Source organism: Octodon degus, unplaced genomic scaffold, assembly GCF_000260255.1.
Source record: "Octodon degus isolate 3935 unplaced genomic scaffold, OctDeg1.0 scaffold00007, whole genome shotgun sequence".
Lineage (NCBI taxonomy): Eukaryota > Metazoa > Chordata > Mammalia > Rodentia > Octodontidae > Octodon > Octodon degus.
Genome location: NW_004524583.1, coordinates 8741688 through 8768333, shown reverse-complemented (window position 1 = coordinate 8768333; position 26646 = coordinate 8741688).

Genomic DNA, 26646 nt, shown 5'->3' with positions numbered 1-26646 from the left:
GGAATCAAACTCAGGACCCTGTGCTTGCTAAGCAGATGCTGTGCTGCTCAGCTATATCACCAGCCCCATCACTTATCTGGTTTGGAAAATATTTTTTTTTTTTTTTAGTTCTTATCTTACTGTGATTTAAAATTTTTTGTTTATTTTCTAATACTTTTTCTTTAATCTATCATGATAGTCATATTTTTGGTTGTGTTAATGTAGTGAATGTTAAGCCATCCTTGAATTCCTGGGCTACCACTTGTTTGATCATAATGTCTGAATTTCCTTTATAGAATATTTGATAAACACTTTTCTTTATTATTATTTCTGGCACTTTTGCGTTTCACTCATCTCAGAGAGACCAGGATATTCTCATCTCTATTGGGTGTTGCTTGTGGACACAGTGGCCTAATGATGGGGTTTGGAGCCTAACTAAATGGGCTTTTGTGCCCCCACTGAAGTCTGCAGGGAGAATGATCAGATAAAGACATAGGCATCTTGGTAGATTGCTGCTATTTTCCTGATTCCTTGGTCTAGCACATGTGTTTGAGCCAAATGTTCAACTTTATTTGGGGGACAGCGCTGAAAACTAGGCTAGTAAATGGAAGTTAAGCAGAGGAACTTCTGGTAGAAACCTCAGCTTCTCTGTCATCTCACCTATTTCTCCTGCCCAAGACAATCATCCTATGGATAACTAGGCCCAGTGTTCTTAGGAGGCAGTTTCTGTTGATTCTAGAATACTCTCACCAGTCTAAGGTTGGGAACAACAGAAATTTAAGCAGAAATGAATTTTATTGAAGGCAGGTTTACAGAACCACAAGGCATGCTGGAGAATCAGAAAATATATGGGAAACAAAGACTAGTCGTCTTAGCACATCATTGCCATCCTTGAACATTCCCTAATGAATGAAGTCTTGATTCTGCACTGGTTGGTGTTCCTCCTCTGGCATCTCTGCTTTTCCTGTCTTAACATACTATCTATTGAGATTTAGTCTCATGTAGAAGCATCCAGTGGGCCAATGTTATGTTTGCTTCTCAGGCTACTGAATGACAGGAGCAGGAATATCTGTTTTTGATTTTGTAGTGAGATGCAGACCACCTCCTAAAATAGGGAGAATATTTAGATAGTGGCTATCCTAAAATGACAAAAATTCATTGTGAAAGCTTGGCCTTTGTGTATTTTAGCTACTTCTCCAGGATCATTTCACAATATTTTTTCAATTACATGTTCTACTTTCCCCAAGAGTGATAAGTATCATATTTCTCCTTCTTCATTGCTATTGATAATCTATGAACATCTCAGTGATATTTGAGTGTACCTTCCCTTAGGAATGGCTGCTCCAGGCAGCTGGCTGACATAATCACCTCTTAATCTGACTCTATCGTGACACTCTCTTCACAATTCTTTGAGCTTGGTAGTGGTTTGACTAGTCTTTGTTGAATACTCAGTGCTCAATTCTTTGGGGCTGCAAGGGATTGACATATTTCAATAATTTGCAAGTATTTGGACCCAAAAGCATTAAGACTAGGAAAAATGTCTGTTGGCCTATGTATTTTTGTTTTCTATCCTGGGGATTGAGCCCAGAACATTCACACTGAAGTATCTCTCCAGGCCCATTTTATTTTGATATAGGGGTTTGCTAAGCTGCTGAGTTAATCTGTCTGGACATGAATTGCAGTTCTTCTGGTTCAGCCTTCCAGGGTGCTGGGACTAAAGGTGTGCACCTGTGTGCTATTGTTTGAATATAGTTTGTCCCTCCCCAATTTACATTGAGACTTGATCCTGAAATCTTAGTGTTGGGAGGTGGGGGCTGGTAGGCGTTGCCTGGGTCATGGGGGTGGAGCCCTCATGAATGGATAATGCCTCTCTTATGTGAATGAGTTCTTGTTCTGAGTGATGGGGATGGATTAGTTGTGAGGGAAGTGGGTTGTTATAAAGTGAGAGTGGCCTTTTTGGACCTCTCTTGGCTCTTTTACACACAACTATTGGCTTTGCACTATGAGTTGAAACAGCACAGGACACTCACCAAATACATTTTTTTTTCAGCATTAGACTTCTTAGCTCCAGTTCCATGAGCCAATATAATTTTTTATTATAAATACCTAATTTCAGGTATTTTATTGTATTAATAGAAAACAACAAGATACCTGCCTGTGAAGCTGAAGTTAGTATCCATATGGTAGGAGCAGGAAGAATGAGACTTAGGACTGTGATGGGAGAATTTCAGTGGATGAAATGATAGGAAGGAGCCTTGGTGGCTCCACTGAATCCCAAATAGCTGCAATGTCTAAGGGCTGGGATCTCTTGAATTTCTTCTGCCTTCAAACTGCTGTGGATCTTGGAGTCTGAGAATAACTGGTGTGCAAAGTAAAATGTTGCAATCTGTCTTCTGCTCTCCCCTCACCTAATTTTTCATTCTCTCTCTCCTACATGCATCTAATCTAGACTGGAACAATCAGATGACAAAAAAGCTCTGCATTAAAACAAGAGCACTCAGGTATTTATAGTAAGGAAATGTGACTGTGACTGAATGAGCCAACTGCTAAAAATAGAGGGTCTGACAATCCATTCAGGAAGATTGTGGCCTAATGCATTTAAGAATAACATAAATCAATTTAGATCTGGCTTAAAAAATGCTATCCCAGATTTGAATGGTTGACCTCTCATGAGAAACCTTGTGGATGTTTTCCATCAGGAGACACCAGGAGATCTAGAGTATGCCCTAATTTTCCTCTAGGAAAATTGACCTAAATCCTCCATACTATGCAATATATGAATTCCAGTAAAGCTTTCTGAGCCCAGGGGAGAGTTGGGGCTGTGACTTATGTTTGGAGAATACTAGCTCTCTGTCAATTTTCTGGATGATATTAATTTAATTTTCCCATATATATGCATTCTTTGAGTTCATAAGCAAGTGTACAGCACTTGTTGAACAGTTACAGTTTTGTGATAAGAAATTTTTATGCTGTTCTTTAAGCATCACCTTAACCTTGATACATGCTCTCAATTTTCCTGTTGTAGAAACTGAAGCTCAGATAGGATTTCCACAAACAAGAAGCATATTGAGATTTGGTCTCATATCTGGCATTAGAGATACACAGCTATGTCAAAATATGAAGTATTTCTGAAACTCCCTGACATTTTATTCTGGGCTGTGTACTAATAGGCCCTCAATAAATATTTATTTATGATGAAGGCTTTCCTTGACTACTCCTCTCTTATTATTATCTCCTCTTTTGAGCTGAAGAGGATAATTATAGTTTATTTTGTATTTATTTTGTTAGATTCACCCTTATATCAGTTAGGAATGCGTTAAATTGCAAGGAAGAAAAATTGATCAAAAGTCGAGGTTTTAAGAAATGCTGCATTAAAGCCAAACAGTCCAGCCAAACATATGAACAAACCTCAATTGAAATGTTTTCAAAGAAGACATGTGAGTGGTCAAAGACATAGGAAAAGGAATTCAACATCACCAGTCATCAGGGTAATACAAATCGAAACCACAGTGAGATATCACTGAAGTCATATCAAGATAGTTGTTATCAAAAAGGTAGGCAATGTTGCCAACGATGTGGGAGAAATAGAACACTTGTATGTAACTAGTGGGAATATAAATTTTTATAGGCATTATGGAAAACAGCACAAGGTTCCCCCTGAAATTAAAAAGGGCACCATGTAATGACCCAGGAAAACCTCTTCTGGGTTTATATTCCCCAAATACATGAAAATAATATCTCAAAGAGATATCTGGATTGCATATTTGTTGTATTATTAGTTATAAAGGCAAGAAATAGGAAAAACTTATTGCCCATTGATAGATCAGTGAATAAAGAAGTTATGGCATGTATATGTATGTACAAGGTGTGATCAAAATATGTGATTGACATTTCAGTTTAAAATAATTTATTACAGGGCTGGTGAGATAGCTCAGCAGACTAAGTGCCTGCTTAGGCAAGTGCAGGGGCCACAGTTTGATCCCTAGCACCACATGCCACGCTGGCCACAGAGACTCAGTATGGTGGCACAGTCCTGTAATCCCAGCACTAGGGAAGCCGAAAACCGGGTGATCATTATGAGTCTGAGCCGCATAGTGAGACTCTGTAACGACCAAATACATAAAAGTCAATGTTGTCTCAGTTAAAAAATAAAATAATTTATTACACTAAAAGACACATTGCATTAATATAGCTTAAAATAGTCCTTTTCCTCTTTGAATGCACTTATCCCATAGTTGCTGCCACTTTCTGAAACAGTTCTGGAAATCCTCCTTCATGAGGAATTTTATAAGGTGTGATTAAAAAAATCACAGCCCTCAATGAGTTAAGAGAAAGTGGCTGTATATCTATCCTATTTTGTATATACAGATACAAATGGTCCTTTATTTGTATCCCTTTCTTTAGTTTTGTCAGATAGGTATTTCAATGCCACTTAAATATTGTAGGTGCATGAATTCAGCAAAATAATCCAATATAGTCCAGTTGTGGGTTATCTGTAGGACTGGCAATGTCAGAAGTTGTTGACTTAAGCCTTTTACAGCTCAGCATATTAATATGGCTTTACTTTTTATACCTCATTTTTATTTTAATAAGTATGTCAAAGCAAAAATAAATAAAATTCTGAATGGGGGGAAATTACAGCTTTGTAAATGGTGCTACAGAGTGCCATTCATTAGGAAAACTGATCAAATCATTCTTGTGTGTCTTTATCCACTTCTTTCATTTGTTCTGGCACCATGTGACTTCTGGATTTTTGACAAAGTTACAATGAAAAGTAAATATTTTGGATTAATTCAGCACATTTTGTTAGCTCCAATGTTACAATTAAAGATACACCTAAAGAAGGACTTTGAGATATACCTCAGAAACTGTCAAGACTAGGCAAGACCTCTGGGAAGATGGTGGAGCAGTGAAGAGCAATAAATCAGCCTCTCTGAGACTGGGGGTCCAGACATCAGAGTATAATAACTTGAAGAAGAAAAGAAGGAGGGAGGTGGATGCTTGGGAGCCAGGAGAGTTCTGATGAGTAAATGCAGGGCACAAAAGAGTAAATTGCAGGGTATGGAAAGGTGGCAGATCTCAAGGCAAAAGAGAGAAATGGTAAAATGCATTCTCTCTGACTCAGCTCACAGCATGTGGTGACAGCCACGGATCCTACAGATCTCCAGGGAGAAGCACACCTGTGGAGTGGAGCACTGGATTTGGGCTGCAGAGAGGGATTAACGGCTCCATTTCAAATGTTGAAGGAAATGGTAATTGGATGGAATTTTTGGATTGGGCCAACTGAACCTGGGACTCAGAGCAGCTCCATCTCTGCAATACCAGTGTCTGAGTTACATCCCTGAGAGATGCTCAGGGTCAAGGACCAATATGAAGCTGGCATGAAACACCCATAGAATTGTGGACTGAACACCTCAGGTTACAGCCCAAAGCCAGAAACCAAGATCAGACTGAAATTTTACACTTCACCCAGTTTCTACTTAAGGCTTGTAATTATATAGAACCCCACCGTAATCTTACTACAGGCCTGTTGGTAGCACACAATATGGATCTGGGCTCTGTCTGTTTCCTTTGTCTACCATTGTCAGAAGAAACATTCTCTGAAATGCATACTAGCACAAAATCTGCAGGCCCCAAAAGATAACCAGAGCTTGAAATCACACAAAAATAGCCCTGCACTTTTATCACCTCAGGAGTTGCCTTGAACCTTGGTGAACTTTGGAAACTTCAAAAATGTCAAAATGAAGTAATAAAAGACAATCTTAGATCTCCAGACCACCCAGAACAAGTGCAGGAGACAAAGACAGAGAAGAACTTGAAAATCACAAATCTAAAGTTTCTGAAATGATAGAAGCAAAAGTGAAGAAACACTCCATCAGGCTATATAAGAAATCAGATCACAAATAATCTCTCAATAAGAAAAGAAATGACAACAATCATGAAAGAATTGTTTAGCATATCTAAGGAAGACATAGATTAAAAAATAGAAGAGAATAGAGGAATGAAGGAAACACTGAATTAACAACAGGAAAGAATTAGAATGCATGAAACAGAGTCAAGAAGACACCCAAGAAATTAAGAACTCCATTGAAAGCTTGAAAAACCACTTGACCCAAACTGAAGACAAACTTTCAGACTTTGAAGACAGCATTGCAGCCAGTCATCATTTCAACACTAGGTAGAAAATAATTCAACACCTGCAAGATGATGCTAAGAAAAACAAAACAAGACTTCTGGGTGTCAACGAAACAGTAGGAGTCAACACAAATAAATAAAAAGATTATTTGCAGAAGACAAATTTCCAAACAATGGAAAATTTTCCAAGACAATTTACACAAGACAATTTTCCAAGCAATGGAAAAGTATCTGACACACATAAATGAGGCATACAGAATTCCAATTTGCCATCACAAAATAAATCTACACCCAGATACATAATAAGTAAAATTTCTGAAATTCAACAAAAGAACAGAATATTAAAAGCTCTTAGTGAAAAGAAACAGATCACCTATAATGGAAAGCCTGTCAGAATTGTGGTAGATTTCTGAACACAAACCATCAAGTCAAGATTTTGGAGTGAAGTATTTCAGGTCCTGAAAGAAAACAAGTTCCCATCCAGATTTGAGAAACCCACAAAAGTATCTTTCAAAATTAATGGAGAAATAAGATACTTCCAGGACAAAGAAATCAAGAAATCCATGACCACCAAACCAACCTTACAAAGAGTACTACAGATATTCTAGAAAGAGAGAAAAATAAGCACAACTTCAAGAACAACAATAGAAAGGAGGCACCAGGCACAACAGGCATCAAACAGAAGGGAAAAGTAGGGAATCTATAGCAGGAAAATAACATGACAAAGATAAGCCAATGCATATCAGTGATAACCATCAATGTAAGTGGCCTCAATTCACCAATCAGAATCACACTGGTGGAGTGGATCAAGACACAAAATCTAACAATATGCTGTATGCAAGAAACACACTAAACTCAAAAAGAAATTCATAGACTGAAAGTCAAAGGGTGGAAAACAATATTGCATGTAAGAGGAACCCAGAAAAAAAGCAGGTATAGGTATTTTGTTTGAAAATAATGTGAACTTCAAGCATGATAAAAAGAGATAAAAAAGGTCATTCTATACTTCTTAGAGGAAAACTGCAAGAGGAAGAGATAAATCATAAATACATATGCAGCCAATGTAGGAGCACCCAACTATATAAGAATTTTTTTTTTTTTTGTATTTTTTCTTACGGAAGGGTCTACAGGGTGTTCAGGGTCTCACTACTAGATCAGACTTGTAGTGATCCACCTATTTACAGCCTCCCAAGAGCTGGGGTTACAGGCACATGCCACCACGTCCAATCTCAATTGCCATCTCAGCATGTCCTGGGTGCAGGGCCAGCGTGGCAAGCTGGGGGAATCAAGCTCCCAGACCCTGTGCCTGCTTGCAGGTGCTTTAATCTGCTGGGCTATTTGGCTGGCCCAAGACAAATTTTAACAGAAATGAAAAATCAAATGAGCAATAGCAGAATTGTAATGGAAGATTTTAACAGCTCATTATCACAAAGAGATAGAAAAACTAGACAAAACCTGTAAGGAAATAACAGAACTAAAGAAATGGATATAGTAGACCTTTTCAGAGTGTTCCACCCACCAACATCAGAATACAAATTTTCTTCTTAGTTGAACATGAAAAGTTCTCCAAAATAGACCATATACTAGCACATAAAACCTGTTTAAGTAAATGCAAAGGAATTAACATTTTCCCATGCATATCATCTGATTATAGTGCAATAAACTGGAAATCATCGACAAAAGAAATTACAAAACTCCATAAACATATGGAAATTAAACAACACCTTCCTGAACAACCACTGGGTTGAAGTTAAAGAAAAAATAAAATATTATTTACAATTGAACAAAATGCAGACAGAACATACTGGAACCTGTGGGACATAATGAAAGCAGTCCTCAGAGGGAAATTTATAGCAGTGAATCCTCACATCAGAAAAACAGAATAAGCCCAAATAAACACACTTATGCTACAACTCAAACTTCTGGAAAAAGAAGAGCAAGTCAAGTCCAAAGTCCAAAGAAGGGAGGAAATTATGAAGATTATAGTAGAAATTAACACAATGGAGACTAAGAAAACAATACAAAGAATTAATGAATTAAAGAGTTGACTCTTTGAATGAATAAACAAATTTGATAAACCTCTAGCCAATGTTATCAAGAAAAGAATTCAAATTTATGTAATAAGGAATGAAAAGTGTGAAATCACTACAAATCCTACACAAATTCAGAAGATCACCAATTCTTACTTTGAAAATCTTTACTCTCATGGGATAGACAACACAAAAGAAATGGACAGATTCCTAGATACATATGAATTCCCAAAGCTTAATAAAGAATATGTAAAACTTCTGAATAGCCCAATACTAGTCAATGAAGTTGAAAATATATTCAAAAATTTTATCAATAAAGAAAAGCCCAGATCCTGATGGGTTGACATATGAATTCTATAATAAATTTAGAAAAAATTTAATACCAATACTCTTCAAGCTCCTCAGTAAAATTGAAAGGGAAGCCTATTCTTTCTAATTCATTCCTGGAGGCAAGAGTTACCCTGATAACCAAACCAGAGAAAGACCCAACCATAAAAGAGAAAGAACTACAGGCCAATCTCTCTAATGAATATAGCTATAAAAATCCTCATAAAATGCTAGCAAACAGAATGCAAGCAAATCATCAAGATTAAACATCATGACAAGGGGAATCATTCCATGAATGCATGAATGGTACAATATATGCATATCCATAAATTTAACACACCACATCAACAGACAAAAACAACAAAAAAAAGAATCCTTCTTCAGTGTTGGTGGGAGTGTAGATTGGTACAACCACTGTGGAAATCAGTGTGGAGGTTCTTCAGAAAACTAGGATTAGAGATCCCATTCAACCCAGCTATTTCCCTCTTGAGTGTTTTTAATGTATTTGGTACAGGGTCTCACTACACAGCTCAAACTCGGAGTGATCCTTCTGTCTCAGCCTCCCTAGCACTGGGATTACAGATGTGCACCATCATGCCTGGACTGGGTGGCTGGCTTAGTGTGACTGGGGGCAGGACCAGAGCTGCCTATGGTGCCAGGGATTGAACCCTGGTCCCTGAGCTTGCTTAAGCAGGCACTTAATCTGCTGAGCTACCTCGCCGGCCCTTTGGTTGTTTTTCTAGAACTGAAAATATCATACCACTGCAATATATGTGCAGCTATGTTTATAGCAGCATAATTTGCTGTAAGTAAATCTTGGAAGCATTTCAAATGCCCATCAACTGAGGAATGAATATAAATATGTGGTATTTTTATAGTCTAGAGTATTACTTAGCCTGAATGAAAGATAAAATTGGGGCTTTTATAGATAATTGGATGAAATTAAAGACCATACTCATAAGTGAAGTAAATCAGACCTGCATTTGTAAACATTGTATTGTCTCACCAGTGTAAGAACCTGAAAGAGTAAATGAAATCTGAAAGGTACAACAGATACTGTGAATGGGAAAGGAATTGCTGAAAGGGAAATAACAACTGGGATGAAGAAAAGGTAAAAATAAAGAGAGAAGGAAGGGAAATATTTATGCATACATCCATATAATAGCTGATTTCTATGAGTCTACTGAAAGGACCAGTTAATCCTTAAGTATTTGTTTCTTTTTTATATTTTTGGCCAATTTCTCATGTTTACATCTGGTAATCTGAACAACTATGTTGAAATCAACAATATACAATATAACAACCATTGTTGAATTCATAGCATTTTTAATGAAATTCTGTATTGTTTCTAATGCTTTTTATTGTTTAATCATTTTTATCTCTTTAAAATTAACAAAAGAAATCACAAAAATCTATGTTCATTTTTAAAAATTTTATTTATTATTTTTATTATATGTTCTGATTTTAAATCATGACTGTGAACATTGTTGTTAGTTTTTTGGTTTCATTTCCTGTTTTCAATTTTTCCCTCTTTCTTTTCCTCCTGTCTTTTCTTATTAGTCTCCAAAAGTTTAGGTAGTCTTCATTTGTCCTTTAACCCTGCTTTTAATACCTTTCCCTTCTTATTTTTCTCTGTTCTTTTTCTCCTATCCTTTTAAAATTTTCTCACCAGAGGATAAAATAGCTCAGTTGAGGGGAGTATAAAGTCTATAAATTTATCATTTGTTTTATATTTTATTATATAACTATGAATTTTACTCATATGGCTAAAGGTGACAAATTAGTAGTTTCATGGTTTGTCATTTTTAAGGCTGTGCTAGGTTCTATTGTTATTGCTGAGTGTACGACTATCACCAACATGACAGTGTTTCTAATCAGTTGTTTCTTCTTGTATGCCAAGGCTGAGATTGTCTCTCACAGTCTCAAAACAATGAAGGTCATAAACAATACTGGTCCAGTAACAAAGAACTAGGGGCTTGGCCAAATAGACAGCAAGTGTTCATTCCTAATAAATTGAAGAGGAGGGTTATGGTGACTGACTCAAAGATGAAATCCCAGGACACGTAGACATCTCTGAACAGTAGTCACTTCCTAAGGAGTCCTTGATAATAGTAATAAAGCATAAGCAGTTTACAAGCATTAACATAGAAAATAAATTTGAAAAATAGAAAATGAGAAGCCAGGGAAGTAAGCTGCAATCTGAGACTTCCAGCTTGCTAAAGGCAAATCCAAGGGACAGAGAGGTGGAACAAATCAAAAGCCACCCACCTAAATACTCTGAGGTGGTATCAGCAGGAAGTAACAAAGCAGATAAATGAAGTTCAAGAAAAAAAAAATCAAAATAATTTTTCAGATAACTAAAGAGATGATGATCATAAGGAAGGACAGGCTTAGTAAATCTAGATAAAAAATAAGGGAACTTGGAAAATGAGGAAGTCACGAATGCCAAACATAGGAGAGAAATGGAATCTATGAAACAGATTTAAACAGATCCAGGAGATTAAATATTCTACTGAAATCCCCAGGGCCTGCAGTGCCAGCCCCACCCATGGGGCACACTGAGATGGCAATTGAGACTGGGTGTGGTGGCAAGTGCCTGTAATCCCAGCTCTTGGGAGGCTGTAAACAGGTGGATCACTACAAACCCAATCTAGTAGTGAGACCCTGAACACCCTGTAGACCTTTCCAAAAAAATCTATTGAAAGTACACACAGCAGAATCATCCAATGTAAGGACAGAATACCATGACTAGAAGATGAGTTTGTGCTTTGTGACCATGAAAAGAAAGACTTCTTAAAAATAGCAAGGAACCACATATCAATGCAACAGTTGCTAGATGAGGCAAAGAATAGTATATGATTGATCAGAATCAATGAAAAATTAAGACACAGTGCAAAAGACCTAAAAAAGCTATTCACAGAATGGCAGCAAAAAAACTAAATGAGGTATATAGAACTCCATTTAGCCATGATAAACAAAGAAAGAGAAAAAACAACTACACTGAGGCATATAATATTAAGATTGCAGAAATTCAACAGAAACAGAATTTAAAAACTGTTACAGAAAGGAAACAAATAATCTATTAAGGAAAATCTATCAGAATTTCAGTGTACTTCTCAACACAAACCATTAAGTAAAGGAGAGCTTTGAGTGAAATATTTCAAACCCTAAAAGAAAGCAACATTCAATCCAGATTGTTGTACTCAGCAAAACTGTCTTTTAAAATTGATGGAAAAATAAGATACTTTCATGGTAAGAATATCCGAAAAAATTCATGATGCCAGATCAACATTCCAAAAATTTCTGAAGGATATTATAAAAGGAATAATGAAGACTACAATCTGTGAACCCGGGCACAGATATAATGAATTCACCGGGCCAAGCAAGCAATTAAAGGGGAAAGAAGAGGAACCAACAACAGGAAAATAACATGACAAGTAGAATTAAATACATTTAACTTATGACCATCAATGTAAATGGTCTAAATTCATCAATCAAAAGAAACAGACTGACGGAATGGATCAAAAAACAAGATCCAAAATATTCTGCATACAAGAAACACATTTAACTCAAAAAGAAATTTCATTAACTAAAAGTCAAGGATGGAAAACAATAGTCTGTGCAATGGGAACACAGAATAAAGCAGGGATAGCTATTGTAAAAGTGGATTTCAAGCCAAGATTGATCAAGAGAAACAAAGTCACAACATATCTGTTAAAGGAACTATTCAAGAGGCGGTGATAATAATCATAAATATGTATGCATGAAATACTGGCATACCCAGCTCTACAAATTGAATATTAATGGACAAGAAAAATCAGATAAGCATCACTACAGTTGTAATTGGGGATCTCAGTGCTCTGCTTTTCCAAATAGATCAACTAAACAAAACAATCAACAAGTAAATGTCAGAACTGAACCAAACCTTTGAACAAATGAATTTAGTAGATATCTACAGAGTATTCCATCTCAAACTATCAGAATACACATTCTTCTCAGCTGCAGATAGGACTTTCTCCAAAATAAATCACATACTATCTCATACAACGTGCTTACATAAATGCAAAGGAATTGAAATTATCATGTGCATTTTATCAGACCATTGTGCAATGAAATTGGAAATCAATGGTAAACAAACCACAAAAACTGCATAAACACATGGAAATTAAATACAACCTTCTGGAACAATCAATGGGTCACAGATGAAATTAAAGAAGATATAGGACAGTTTCTACAATTAAACTATAATGTCAATACAACATAGTGGAAACACCAGCCCCATACCCAGGGTGCACTGAGACAGTGATTGAGACTGGGCATGGTGGCGCGTGCCTATAATCCCAGTTCTTGAGAGACTGAAAAACAGGAGGGTCACTATGAGTCTAATCTACATACTGAGACCCTGTAGACCCTGTGTCCCCTGTACTAAATGCAAAAACTAAAATACAACATAGTGGAACTTACAGAATTATAATGAAATCAGTCCTTATGAAGCAAATTCATAATAATGATCTCCAACATCAGAAAAAAAAGTGAGCTCAAGTAACCTAATGTTGAATCTTAGCTTCTAGAAAAAGAAGAATAAGTGAAGCATAAAATTTGTATGAGGGAGGGAATTATAAATACCAGAGCAGAAGTTAATTCAATTGAGAATAAGAAAACAATAAATTGAAGTTTATTCTTTTTTATTATTATAATTTTATATTATTTTGAAGAGGAAAAACAAAAGCAAGAACTAAAATCAGAAACAGACAGAAACAGGGTAACATACAATAATACATGTTACAGATTTCCAAAACAAGAGTAGCTGATTAACAATGGTTGATATATTATCCATTTTTATCATCAAATCTGTTGCTCAGATTAACAATTATAGTTATGAAAGATTGGACATATGATTGAATGTTACCACTTGATTTCAAGACATCTTAGATTTTTTTTTTTTTGTATTTTAATGAAGGGTCTACAAGGTGTCCAGGGACTCACTACTAGATTGGACTCCTAGTGATCCACCTGTTTACAGCCTCCCAAGAGCTGGGATTATAGGCACTTGCCACCATGCCCAGTCTCAATTACCATCTCAATGTGCCCTGGGGGCAGGGCCAGCACAGCAGGCCCAGGGATTGAACCCCTGGCCCCTGCACCTGCTTACAGATGCTTTAATCTGTTGAGTTATTTGGCCAGCCCAAGTTTTTGTTCTTATCTCTCTTAAATTTGTTCTGTGAAAGATTAAATAAAATTGACAAACCCAGGATCTGGGATATAGCTTCATGGTATAACCATCTGCCTGGCACGTAAAAGGTCCTAGGTTTGACCCTTGGTGCCATACACACATAAAAGACAAACCCTTAGACAGTCTTATCAAAAAAAAAAAAAAAAAAAAAAAAAAAAAGGAAAGACACATCCATATAATTAGAAATAAAAAGAGTGAAATCACAAGAGATGTTGCTAAATCTAGACATTCATAAATACCTACATTGAGAAATTGTATTCTAATAAATTGGAAAACAGAAGAAATAGACAGATTGTTAGACACATAAGAATTACTAAAGCTGCATTAAGATGATACAAAGTTCTCAATAACCTAATGTCAATCAATGAAATTGAAGATGTAATTAAAAACCCATCAACAAAGAAAAGCCCAGATCTGGATGGATTCTCTGCTGAATTGTATAAAAATTTTTGATACAATCTAATGCCACTGCTCCTTCAACTCTTTGATAAAATTGAAAAACAAGAAATATTCCTAACCTCTTAACTGGAAACAAGCATTTCTGTGATACCAAATCCAGGGAAGGTTTCAACCAAATATATGAACGACTGGCCATTGAAGATAGATGCAAAAATATTCAATTAGATTGTGGCAAACAAAAATTCAACACATTCAATACAATTCAAAAATTCAACTAAAAGATTATCCTTCACAAGAAGGATTCCTCCCACGGATGCAGAGGTGATTCCATATACGCAAATCAATAAATGTAATACAACATGTTAACAGAATGCAGAGCAAAACCACATGATAATCTCAAGTACATGCGGAGAAAACATTTGACAAAGTACAACACTCATTCATAATAAAACCCTATAAAAAATTGGACTAGAGGGTCTTTTTCTCAATCTAAAAGTCTATGACAAACTAACAGCCAACCTCATACTAAATGGACAAAAACTGAAAGCTTTCACTCTAAAATTAGGAACAAGACGATATCCATTATCACCACTCCTATTCAATATAATTCTAGAAACATTAGCCAGAGAATTAGACAAGAAAAAGAAATAAAAGGAAAACTGTAGGAAAGTACAAAGTTAAATGATCATTATTTGCAGATTACATGATACTCTATAAAGAAGGCCTAGGACCTGTACCAAAAGACTTCTAGATTTAGATTTTTTTTTAAATATTTATTTGATACAAGGTCTCCATACTCAGTAGTTCAGACTTATAGTGATCTTCCTGTTTTCAGCCTCCCCAGTGCTGGAATTACAGTTGTGCATCACCACACCCAGTCTTGGTGGCTGGCTCAGTGCACCTGGGGGTGGGGCCAGCATGGCATGTGGTGTAGGGGATTGAACCCTAGTCCATGTACTTGCTTAAGCAGGCGCTTAGTCTGCTGAGCTATGTCTGGGGACCTAATCCTTTGTTCTTGAGCAGGAAGTATCAGTACACTGAAAATGGCCATACTTCTCAAAATGTTATACAGATTTAATGTAATCCTGATTAAAATATTACTATTATACCTCAAAGATCTAGAGAAAAGATTCCTAAAATTTATCTGGAGCCAGAAGTGACCTGGCATAGCAAAAGCAACCTTAGGTAACGAAGGAAAGGCAGGAGGCATCACAATTCCTGACTTGAAGTTATGCTACAAAGCTACCATGATAAAACAGTATGATATTGGCAAAAAACAGCTGAGGATCAATGGAACATATTAGAAGATGAAGACACAACTACAAACACACTCAGCCACCTAATCTTTGACAAAGGGACATTCACTGGAAGAAAGACAGTCTCTTTAATAAATGGTGCTGGAAAAACTGGCTTTCCACAAGCTGAAGGCTAAAATTAGACCCATGTCCATCACCATGCACTAAACTGTAGTCAAAATGGATCAAAGAGCTAAATATTAAAGCAGAAACAGTTAATCTGCTGGAAGATATATTATGTAGAAATGTTGAAGATTAAGATGTCTTAGACCAGAAAAAACCTTATACATGAAATATTATAAAGAACAAACAACTTTGTTGTCATCTCATTAGATGATGATCACAGCAAAAGAACAGTGTGAAGGGACAATGCAGAGTGGGAAAAATTTTTGTCAACTGTTCCTCAAAGGACTAATAGCTGCAATATATAAAGAACTCACATCAGACCGCCATAGTTTAAAGACCCAATCCAAAAATGAGCAACTGAAATGAATAGACTTCTGAGATGAGAATATACAAATAGCAAATCAGTGTATAAAAATGGTCAACACCAGTTGGCATTTAAAAGAGGCAAATTAAATTTTTTTTAATTAAAGCAACATTGAGATTTCATATCACTCCAGAAAGAATAGCCATTATCAAGAAACCAGCCAATAATAAATGCTGGCAAGAGTATAGGGAAAAATGAACACTTCTCCAGTGTTGTTATGAGTGTAGACTGGTGTGATCACTGTGGAAATTGGTGTGGAAGTTCCTCAAAAACTAAATTAGAGGTTCCATTCCACCCAGATGCTCTCCCTCTCAGTATCTTCCCAAAAGAGTTAAGAGCATCATTCCACAGCAGTATATGCACACCCATGTTTATAGCAACCCGATTTGTTATTGCGGAGTCTTGGAGCTAGCCCAAATACCCATCGGTGGGCTAATAGATAAAGATTTCTTATACAGCATAGTGCAGTGTAGTACTACTCAGCCATAAAGGAGATACTTGAGACATTTGTAGGTAAATGGATGCACCTTTAAGACCATACTCTTCTAGTGAAATAAACTGGACACACGTTTAAATATTGCACTATTTATGTGGTGTGAGGAAACTAAAAGGGTAAATAAATATCAAAATGTGTAACAGATATTGTGAAATAAGAAATTATTCACATGGGAGGGGGAACTAGGAAGGAAGGAGGGGGAAAGGAAGCAAGGGAAAGGAAAACCAGGAAAGTAGGAAAAGTGGAGACAAATCTCTGTAAATAAGGAGAGGAAGAGGGGCTGAAGGGAAGGGAGGGGACTGGAGAAGCAGGAAGAAACAAGATATGTCAGGTACAGACACAGATACCCTACGATGTGTGATCGTTATGTATATCTGAAATATACCAATAAAATTAGAGAAAAATTTGTGACAAATGAAAATGGTTTTCCTAAGTGAAAAAATAAGCTATGTTCTGCCACTAGAAGGACTGAAGCTCATCTTGACTTTGAGGAATGAATAAATCAATTTGGTTTTAGTTATAAAAAAAGTAAAAAGAAAAAAGTAATGCCATAAGCATGGTGGAAGTAGGGATGGGGAAGATTAATGACGAGTTTCTTTTACTATAATAGTTTTTAAAATTTAAATGTAACTGTATTTTTGTGAAACTTTGTATATGTGGATATATACAGATATATGTATATACATTTATAATACAATATTGTCTAACCATGAAAAGAAAGGCATTCTTCCATTTACAACAATATAGGTAAATCTGGAGGATATTATGCTAATTGAAATAAAGAAGACACATAAAAATAAATACTATATATTCTTTTATTTTAAAGAGAATAAAAAATAAAAATGATACATAATTTCAAAACAAGATGATAGGAAATTAACAATGGGTATTATATTACATATTGTTACCTTCAAAGTAGTTGTTCAGATTATCAGATATAGGCATGCAAAACTGATCAAACAATATAATCACAAACTGTTCCTTTCTAGCTACTATGAAGACAACAATGCACAATGTATTACTTATTGTAACTGTCCTACTAACCTGTTTTGAAATTGTCTCATTGCTATTTCTTTCTCAATACAATTAATATCAAAACAAACAAACAAACAAACTGTTCCTTTCAATGAATGAATAGAAATTAGTAGCACAATCATAGCTATATATGATATATATCATATACAAATGCTTCTATATGTATATCTTCTTTCCCTTCTTTCCTTTCTTCTTTCTCATTTGTATGTGGAATTCTTAGAAGAGTTGAACTCATAAAAGCAGTGTGTAAACAGTGGCTGCCAGAGGCTTGGGGGTACAGAAAATGTGGGAAACATTGTTCAAAGGGAGCAGACTGTAGCTATAAGATGAGTACTTTCCAATCCCTGGTTCTGCCAAAAAAGGAAGAAAAAAAAAAGATGAGTATTTTCTGGAGGTCTGCTATGTATCATGGGTGATGATGTATATGTTAATTTATTGATAATAGTTATATAGTATGTGCATATACATTATACCATGCTCCTTGAATCTATTAATCTCTATTTGACAAGCAAATATTTTAAAGAATAGCTTGTGAGGTCTCTGACTTTTCTCCCATTGAGAGGTGGGATGTTTGTTTCCTCCCTGTGAATCTGAGGAGCACTTTGACTAGCAGAGTATTTCAGAAATCATGCCCTAATGGCTCTTGCATATGTCTAGATCATAAATGAGCATGAAGCCCTCATGCAGGCTGCTTGCTTTCTGAGCCCAGCCATCATGTTGTGAGAAGCCTAACTCGTGACAATTCAGGTCAGCAGTTCACACTAGCTCAGTCTTAGGTCACCTCAGGCCAGGCAGCAGACACACAAAGAAGCATCTTGCAAATGGATTCTCCAGGCTCAATCTTCCAGCTCCTAGGTGCTCAAATCCCCTGAGGGGAAGCTCTAGATATTGTGGTAGAGATAGTTGTACTCAATCTGAACTTCTGCCCAAAGAATCTGTGAGCTTAATGAAATGACTTTTTTAAAATCAGCAAGCTTCGGAGGGGATTGCTGCATAACAAAATTGGCTAGAACACTCCCCTAGCAGAGGCTGCAGCAAATAGGAGTGCATGAGCATGTGTGCATGTGTACGTGTGTGTGTGTGTGTGTGTCTTCATGTGTTTATGCATTGAACATAGCCAAAGCCCTGACTGTAGGCTTTGATTGGCCTTCATCCCATGGTCAGTAATGCCTTTGGGGCCCAGGTCCTTCTGATATGTCCCCGTTGCCCTCCTTGGTGTGTTGCTTTCATCCTCATTCTTGTTGATTTGTGGCTTTCATATTATTGCTGTAGCTCCAGGCATTGCATCACCATGCGTGCCATGAAGAAAAGCAGACCTGCACAGCCGGTCTTATCTATATGTTATTATCAGGAAAGAGAAAGCCTTACTAGGAACCCTCAGATCCTCGCTTATGTGTCATCAGTCAACGTGTTTTTCACAGAGCCATTCCTAATGGGAAGTGGGGGTGCTGAGAAACTGAGTCTCCTCAGGAACATTGTTATTTTAAGTACAATCTGGACACATGAGTACTGTGTGGGTCAGATCAGTGTTTGACACACACCTCAATTGTTTTGTACATGTTTTCTGGTGTTTCAACCAGATGGCCAATCAGTGAAAAAGACAAGGTCCATTACTTGTCTGGAATGTTCTTTAGCATCCAGTAATGCATTGAGAGGATCATTTCTGTTTAGTGCATTCACTTGCTGCAGAAAAGAAAAGGAGGTAATTTTCCAGAGCAGAGGTCTTTAATTTTATTCCTTGCATATCATTTGAATGAATTTTGGAAGACAGTGTCTCCCTTGCATATTTTTAACTTAATATCTGCAATTTTTATTGTAACTTTTACATAGTTGCAGAAAATATAATTTTGGCGTGTTGTAAATGCTGACATTTAAAAATAAAACTATTACATTGCTGTTGTTTGAGTTTCCAATGAAGTCTAAATATCATACTGTTTTGATACTACCTTTTATTTAAAAATACACAAATAGGCTTTTCTTTAGTTGTCAGAAATTTTTCATCATCCCTTTTTACTCCTTGAACTTGTCTTTTCATTCCACTTTTCCTACAGAATTTTATCCAAATGTAACATATTTTTATGCCTGGAAGTTTTCTTTATTGATCTCTTTATTATAGCTCTCTGCAACAAACAACATGCATATAAATTGAAATAACATTTAAAAACATTTCATGTGTCTAAAAGGATCTGAATATTGAGAAATTTCTTCTGGATTGAATTTTCATTAAAATTACTACTATACAATTGAGAAAAGCAGTTTAACTATATTATATATTCTGATATATAATTATTAAACCCCCTGAAATGAAATTACATTGGAAACGCATCTGCTATAAAATGAGTAGGATTTTAAAAATCATTGGAAATGCATCTGCTATGAAATGGGTAGGATTTAAAAATTATTTCATGCATCCACTGGAGAATATTCCTTATTACTAGAATGACACAAGTTTTGACATCAATTGCAAACTCATTTTTTATTAAGACAGAAGTACTGAAAAATTTCTCATATAAGTAGGTTGAAATGTGAATAGTGTTGATACATTTGAGTTATTTGAGTTACCTCTAAGTCATATATTAAAAATTACATAGTGATCTATCATCAAAAATTATTTTAATGATATGCTTATGGCTCAGTTAGGTCTTCCTTCAATTTTGTGGAAACTCCACAGAACTAGAAACCATTAGACTTGCAAAAGTACTTGTTACCTTCAAGCTGATCACTTGTGAATGGATCTGTTACCTGTCATTAGAGGTGTTCGCAGCCTCAATATTTCTGTTAATTTCCCCACTGTAGGCGTAGGCCTGGAAATTTACTCTCGCACACATCATACTAAGATTTGGGATGACTTAAATCTGTGTCTCCATTTTGTTAGTGGGAGAAACGCTAATGAGAAGTGGGGAGAGAAATTGTGTCAGGCTCCTACTATATGGAGATAAATTTTATGAGAGTCTATAGGAAAACTGGAGATCTGAAAATCAATCCTTGCAAATCTGTCATGCCCTCAACCAAGCCCTCCTGTACCTCCAAGGGGAAGAGCACCTCAACTGAAGACCACTCTTCAAGGGGTTGTGAAACTCATGCAGGTGCTCATATTCTCGGAAAGGATGGATTTGCTTGAGTTTTCCTTCTGTGCATTGGCTCTTATTTCACATGCTACTTTATGTTAAGTGCCTCATAGGCATCATTTGTTTGTCTTGGTTTTTTTGAGGCACTGTCTCATTATATAGTTTAGGCTGACCTGGACTCAATACATAACCCAGGTTGGCCTCAAACTCATGGTGATTCTCCTGCATCAGCCTCTTAAGTACTGGGATTACAGACGTGCCACCACACCCAAAAGTATAGATACCATTTTACTGAACCTTTACAACATCCTTTTAAAAATTTTTTTTAAAAAACTTATTTGGTATAGGGTCTTACTACACAGCTCAGACTGGTAGTGATCCTCCTGTCTCAGCCTCCCCAGCACTGGGATTACAGTAGTACACCACCATGCTTGGTTTTGGTGGTCAGCACAGCATACCCACAGTTCCAGGGCCACCTGGCTTGTGGTACTGGGAATCGAACCTGGGTCCTTACACTTGCCAGACAGGAATTTAGACAGCCGAGCTATATCCCCAGCCTCCCTTACAATAGTCTTAAGAGCAACAAGTCGTTATTCCTAATTTGCAGATCAGAATGCAGGATTCAGAGGAAGTGGCAGTCAGCAAGAATCAAAACTGAGGTTCAGAGGAGATTGGGTGCTTTCAGGGTCATATGGCTCCAGCTTGGTACTGTAGCAATGGGTAAGTTCATGGAACCAGGGAAAGTGGTGCTGGACCTGGCCAGATGCTACTCTGGATGCAAAGCTTCCATTGTGAAGAACATTGATGATGCCACCTAGGACATCCCCTACAGCCATGCCCTGGTGGCTGGGACTGACAGCTATCCCCACAAAGCGACTGCCGCCATGGGTAAGAAGAAAATTATCAAGAGGTCAAAGATCAAGTCCTTTGTGTAGGTTTATAACTGCAACCACCTCGTGTCCACAAAGTACTCTGGACATTCCCCTGGACAAGAAGGTGGTCAACAAGGATGTCTTCAGAGACCGGGTCCTCAAGCTCAAGGCCCGGTGGGAGGCGAAGGTCAAGTTCGAGGGGATAGGCAAGTGGCTCTTCCAGAAGCTCCAGTTTTAGATGTTTTTTTGTTTCCATCATAAACAATTTCAAATAAACAAACAAATGAACCCCTAAAACTGGCCTCACCCCTAGGACCGAGTGATTACAAAGCCTGAGCTTTTCATCCCTTGTGTTAGCCACTCTGGCTTTGAGCATAGTAAGCCCAGGTCTTTATCCCAGATGTTGCCTGGATTGTAGCTCCTGCTGCTTTTATCATCTTTTTGGATGAATTTCTCTAATGCAGAGGTTCTCAAACTTTGGCATGCATCAGAAACAGGTGGTGCCTTTGTTAAAACACAGATGGCTGGGCCATGGCAGAGTTTCTGGTTCAGTGAGTATGGGCTGAGGCTGGGAATCTGCATTTCTAACAAAGCCCCAGGACTGAGAACCACATTTTGAGAACTGCTTCTTTCTCATATGGCCAGCCTCTTGGGAGTGTTTTTTTATTTCTAATGTATTTAAGGACTGAGGTTTTCCCATTTAGGGCTATGATTTTTACCTAGAAATGTTTATGTATAAATGTAATATATAAATTTCAACACTGGAAAAAACTGCTGGAGAGTATCTGAAGGATTTTGTATATGGCCCATTCTCATAGACACATGAAATTGTATATTGGGTCTGCATATTATTCATTTGCATTTTGCACAGGAAAGTCCTCTGTGTCTTTCATTGTCTGAATGGAACACTGTTATGGTTTATGTCTAGTTGTACCCCAAAGCCTCATGCAGTCATGGGGCAGACTTCTAGAGTTTTCTGTTAACTCATGATCCACTGGGATTATGGGTGTGAGTGCTGCTGAGATTATGGGTGTGAGTTGTATACTGAACCTGGGGTGGATACCCTGGATGCTTAAGGGAGACAGAGTTGCTCTCTGGAGCCATTGTTGCTGCTGCTACTCCCTTTGCTCTCTTGCTGTTTTCTGCTGCCATGAAAGGTTTCCTTCTGCCACGTGCCAGTCTGCCTTGGTCCCAGCTCAGTATGAACTGAAGCCTCCAGTAACTATGAGCTAAATGAACCTTTCCTTCCTTCATTTTGGGTGTCAGGTGTTTTGTCTCAGCAATGAGAGAAGAGTAACTAAGACAAACACCTTTAGCTCATTCTTCACCAATATGTTCAGTCTTCAAGACTTTTCCAGGTAGTACGTTATCTCTGAAGTTGCTAATGGAGTACTATATTTATTCCACTTTGCATCACTGGGACAGAACACCTCACACACACAGCTTAAAGGAGAGAAGGTTTATTGTGATTAATGGTTTCAGCAGTGTCTGTCCATGGTTGGGTGCTTCAAGGCATAAGTATTGTGGTGGAAGGACATGGCAGAGGAATGTTCCTCACCTCATGCCATCCAGGAAGCAGGAATTTCTTGAGTAAAAGCATGAGAGAAATGTACCCTTCGAAAGCATGTCCCCAGGGACTTACTGCCCCCAAGTAGCACTTTCCTCAATGGATAAGCATCTATGAATATGATCTGCTTATATGCTATCTTTCCTATTGGTGATAAATTTGATGCTAAGTGCTTAATAAATGGTGATAATCAACTAACATTTAATGAGCATTTAATACATGGTAGACATTTGTTAAATATCTTACAATACTATCTCATTAAATCTTAATGACAAACATAAAGATTTGCCATTCTTATTTCACACTTGAGGAAACTGAGGCACAAAATATCTGATACCCAATGATAAAGGAGAATAGGTTTACTTTAACTCACAGTTTGTAGAGGTTTCAGTTCATAGCTGTTTCCAAGGCAGGGTGGCATGAGAGAGACACATCACCAAGAAGAAACAGTCCATGGCAGAGCAGGCAGGAGGCAGCAAGCATCCAGCAGCAAGACTCCCTTTCCCTTTTATCCCATCTGGGCTATAAGCCTTTTCAGTTGTGCCACCCACTCTCAGGGTAGGACTTCCCATTACCCATACCCAGAAGTATGATAAACCAATTAGTGGACTAACCCAGGACCATACACCATTAATCTCAGTCACCCTTAATCCACATTCATGCACTCTAAATCCAGCCACTTCCAAAAAACTCTGCCTATGATCACATAAGGCTTTCAGGGGGCACATCTGGATACAAGCCTTAACAATGTGTATAGGAAGAGTGCTAAGGACATAACAGAAACTATACATATTTACTTTTGTGACTTTCATCATTGTATCCCTATTTCCCAGCAGTGGGCTGGCACATGTAAATGTTGAATGCATTTTTCTGAATGAATGAATGATTAATTTAACTAGAACTTGGTAAGCATTTATCAATGCTTATTTATGAATAGAAGCTTTCCCTTGCTTTTTTGAAAGTGATCTACCAGTAAAGAAAAATGTTTAAAATCAAGACCAATTATAGATGCATACACATGTGTATTAAAGGTGTATACTTTATATGATACAATTATTACATGTGATCCACTCTTATATTTTCTGTTTTAAAGTGGTAGCAATCCACTAGGTGATTTTTTTTTACCTATTAATGAAGGAGCTTTACCTGTGTTTTCATAAACAACTGCTTTAATAGACTTTCTCTTTAATGGTCATATTCCATCCACAAGCATATTAGTATTGCCAGGCAGGCTTTGCATTTATTTTCTGTACCTTTAAAAGTCAAACTTTTGTAATAAATGCCATATATGATACTAATTTAAGTCAAAAGGAAAGAAAGCAAAAGCCTTAAGGGTCAGGGGAAATGGGTAAAGGGACGCCTTCTTTATAGCTGATAACTTTTAATATGACAACATGACCAATAACCCCTGTATTTCTGAGCTCATAAGCCCATGGATTTTGCACCCTGACTGAAACTGGTGCCTGTGTCTTGAGGTTTTACCTGTGTTCTCTGTTCATCTTTGGGTTAAACATTTTTCTTTTTAAAAATAATTATATTTGGTACAGGGTCTCCCTACGAGACTTGTACTTACAGTGATCCTCCTGTTTCAGCGTTCCCAGCACTGGGATTACTGGTGTGTGCCACCATGCTGGGTTTCAGTGGCCAGTACAGCATGTCCCAAGGTGGGGCTGGAATGGCATGTGATGCTGGGTTTCTGGGATCTGGTCTTTGCGCTTGTGAGGCAGGCACTTAGACCACTGAACTCTCTCTCCAGCCCTTGTGTGAAACATTTAAATGTCGAGTACATTGTTTCTTTGAAATGCTAAAGCCAGTCTTCTTTATTTGGTATTTATTTATTTATTTATTTATTTTTGTCGTAATCTTCTTTTATTTTGAAGAGTAAAAACAAAAGAAAAACAAAAAGAAATACAGAAACAGGGAAGCATACAGCAATACATATATTGCAGATTTTCAAAACAAGAATAGCTGATGAACAGTGATAATATATTACCTATTTTTATCATCAAATTTGTTGCTCTGATTAAAGGAACAGTTATGTAAGATGGAACATGTAACTGAATACTACAGCACGCTTTCAAGAAATCTTAAGTTTTTATTCTTGTCTCTTTTTCTTTTATTACCTTTTCCTAAAAATTTTATTTTAAAGAGAGTATAGTAATAATTGATATGACATTAGAAATGATACACATTTAGTAGACCATGATGTCAGGTATTTCAAGCATAGTTTTTTGTATTACACATTGCTGTCCCAATGTAGTTGCTTAGTTTGCAGTTATCTGCATATAGAGTTAGTCAAGGTGAGAATTCTACACTTTAACTGCTATTTTCATAACACTGATGGAAATTCTTAGTACAATCACTTCATCCATCTTGTATATATACTTGCATATATTTGCCCTTACCATTTTTCCTGTTTTTTCTCTTGTCTCTCCTCTTCATTGTTTAATCCTTAAGTTGTTTTCTTTTCCATTTAACTGTATCTGTTACACTTTGCAGGTTTTACTTCTTCTTTTGGATTCTTATACTAGGGAGACAATTGATGATTTCAGAAAAAGGAAAGATATTCCTTGCTCCTGTACAGGAAGAACCAACATTGTGAAAATGGCCATCATCCCAAAATTGTTATACAGATTTAATATAATCCTTATCAAAATGCCACCAACATACCCCACAGATCTAGATAAATCATTCCTAAAATTTATTTGGAACCAGAAAAGACCTGGAATAGCAAAGGCAATCCTGGGCAACAAAGGCAAGGCAGGAGGCATTACAATCCCTGACTTGAAATTATACTACAAAGCTACTGTGATAAAATCAGCATGGTACTGGCAAAAAAAATAGACCCAAGGATCAATGAAACAGATTATTATTATTATTTTGGTGGAACCGGGGATTGAACTCAGGCCCTTGTGCTTGCCAGGCAAGTGCTTATTCCACTGAGCCATCTCTCTGTTCCCTATGGAACAGATTAGAAGATGCAGATACAAGTACAAACACATTCAGCCATCTTATCTTTGGCAAAGGGGCTGTACATGTTCATTGGAAGAAAGATAGCCTCTTTAACAAATGGTCCTGCAAAAACTGACTCTCTATATGCCAAAAACTAAAAGTAGTCCCAGGTCTATCACCATTCACTAAACTAAAGTCAAAATGGGTTAAAGATCTAAACATTAAAACAGAAACACTAAATATACTGGAAGAGAAAATAGGTGTAAATCTTAAAGATATAGGGGTAGGCAAACATTTCATGAACAAAAATCAAACTGCACAGAAAATACTTGAGGGAATTAACAACTGGGACCTCCTTTTATTGAGAAGTTTCTGCATGTCAAAAGAAATTAACAACAGAGTGAAAAAGACAACCCACAAATTTGGATAAAACCTTAATCAATAATCACTCAGAGATCTAGTCCTAGCCCAGGCCCAGTGAGTGTGTGGGAGAGCTTCTGGCTACCCTGTGCCAGTGGGACCTGCCAGTCCAAGCCCAGGAGCAGCATGGGTGCGACTCTCTTCCACACCACTGGGACCCACCCCACCACTTCACAGCACCCACCCCCCATCCTGCCTGCCCAGTGAGAATTTCTGCCACATTCTGGGGACCCCCAGATCCAGTCCTAGCCCAGACGCAGTGAGTGTGTGGGAGAGCTTCCTCTCCCCCCTACTCCAACTTGTCCCCTCCAGACTCAGGTCAGGCCTGGCATCCAGACCTGAGGTGAA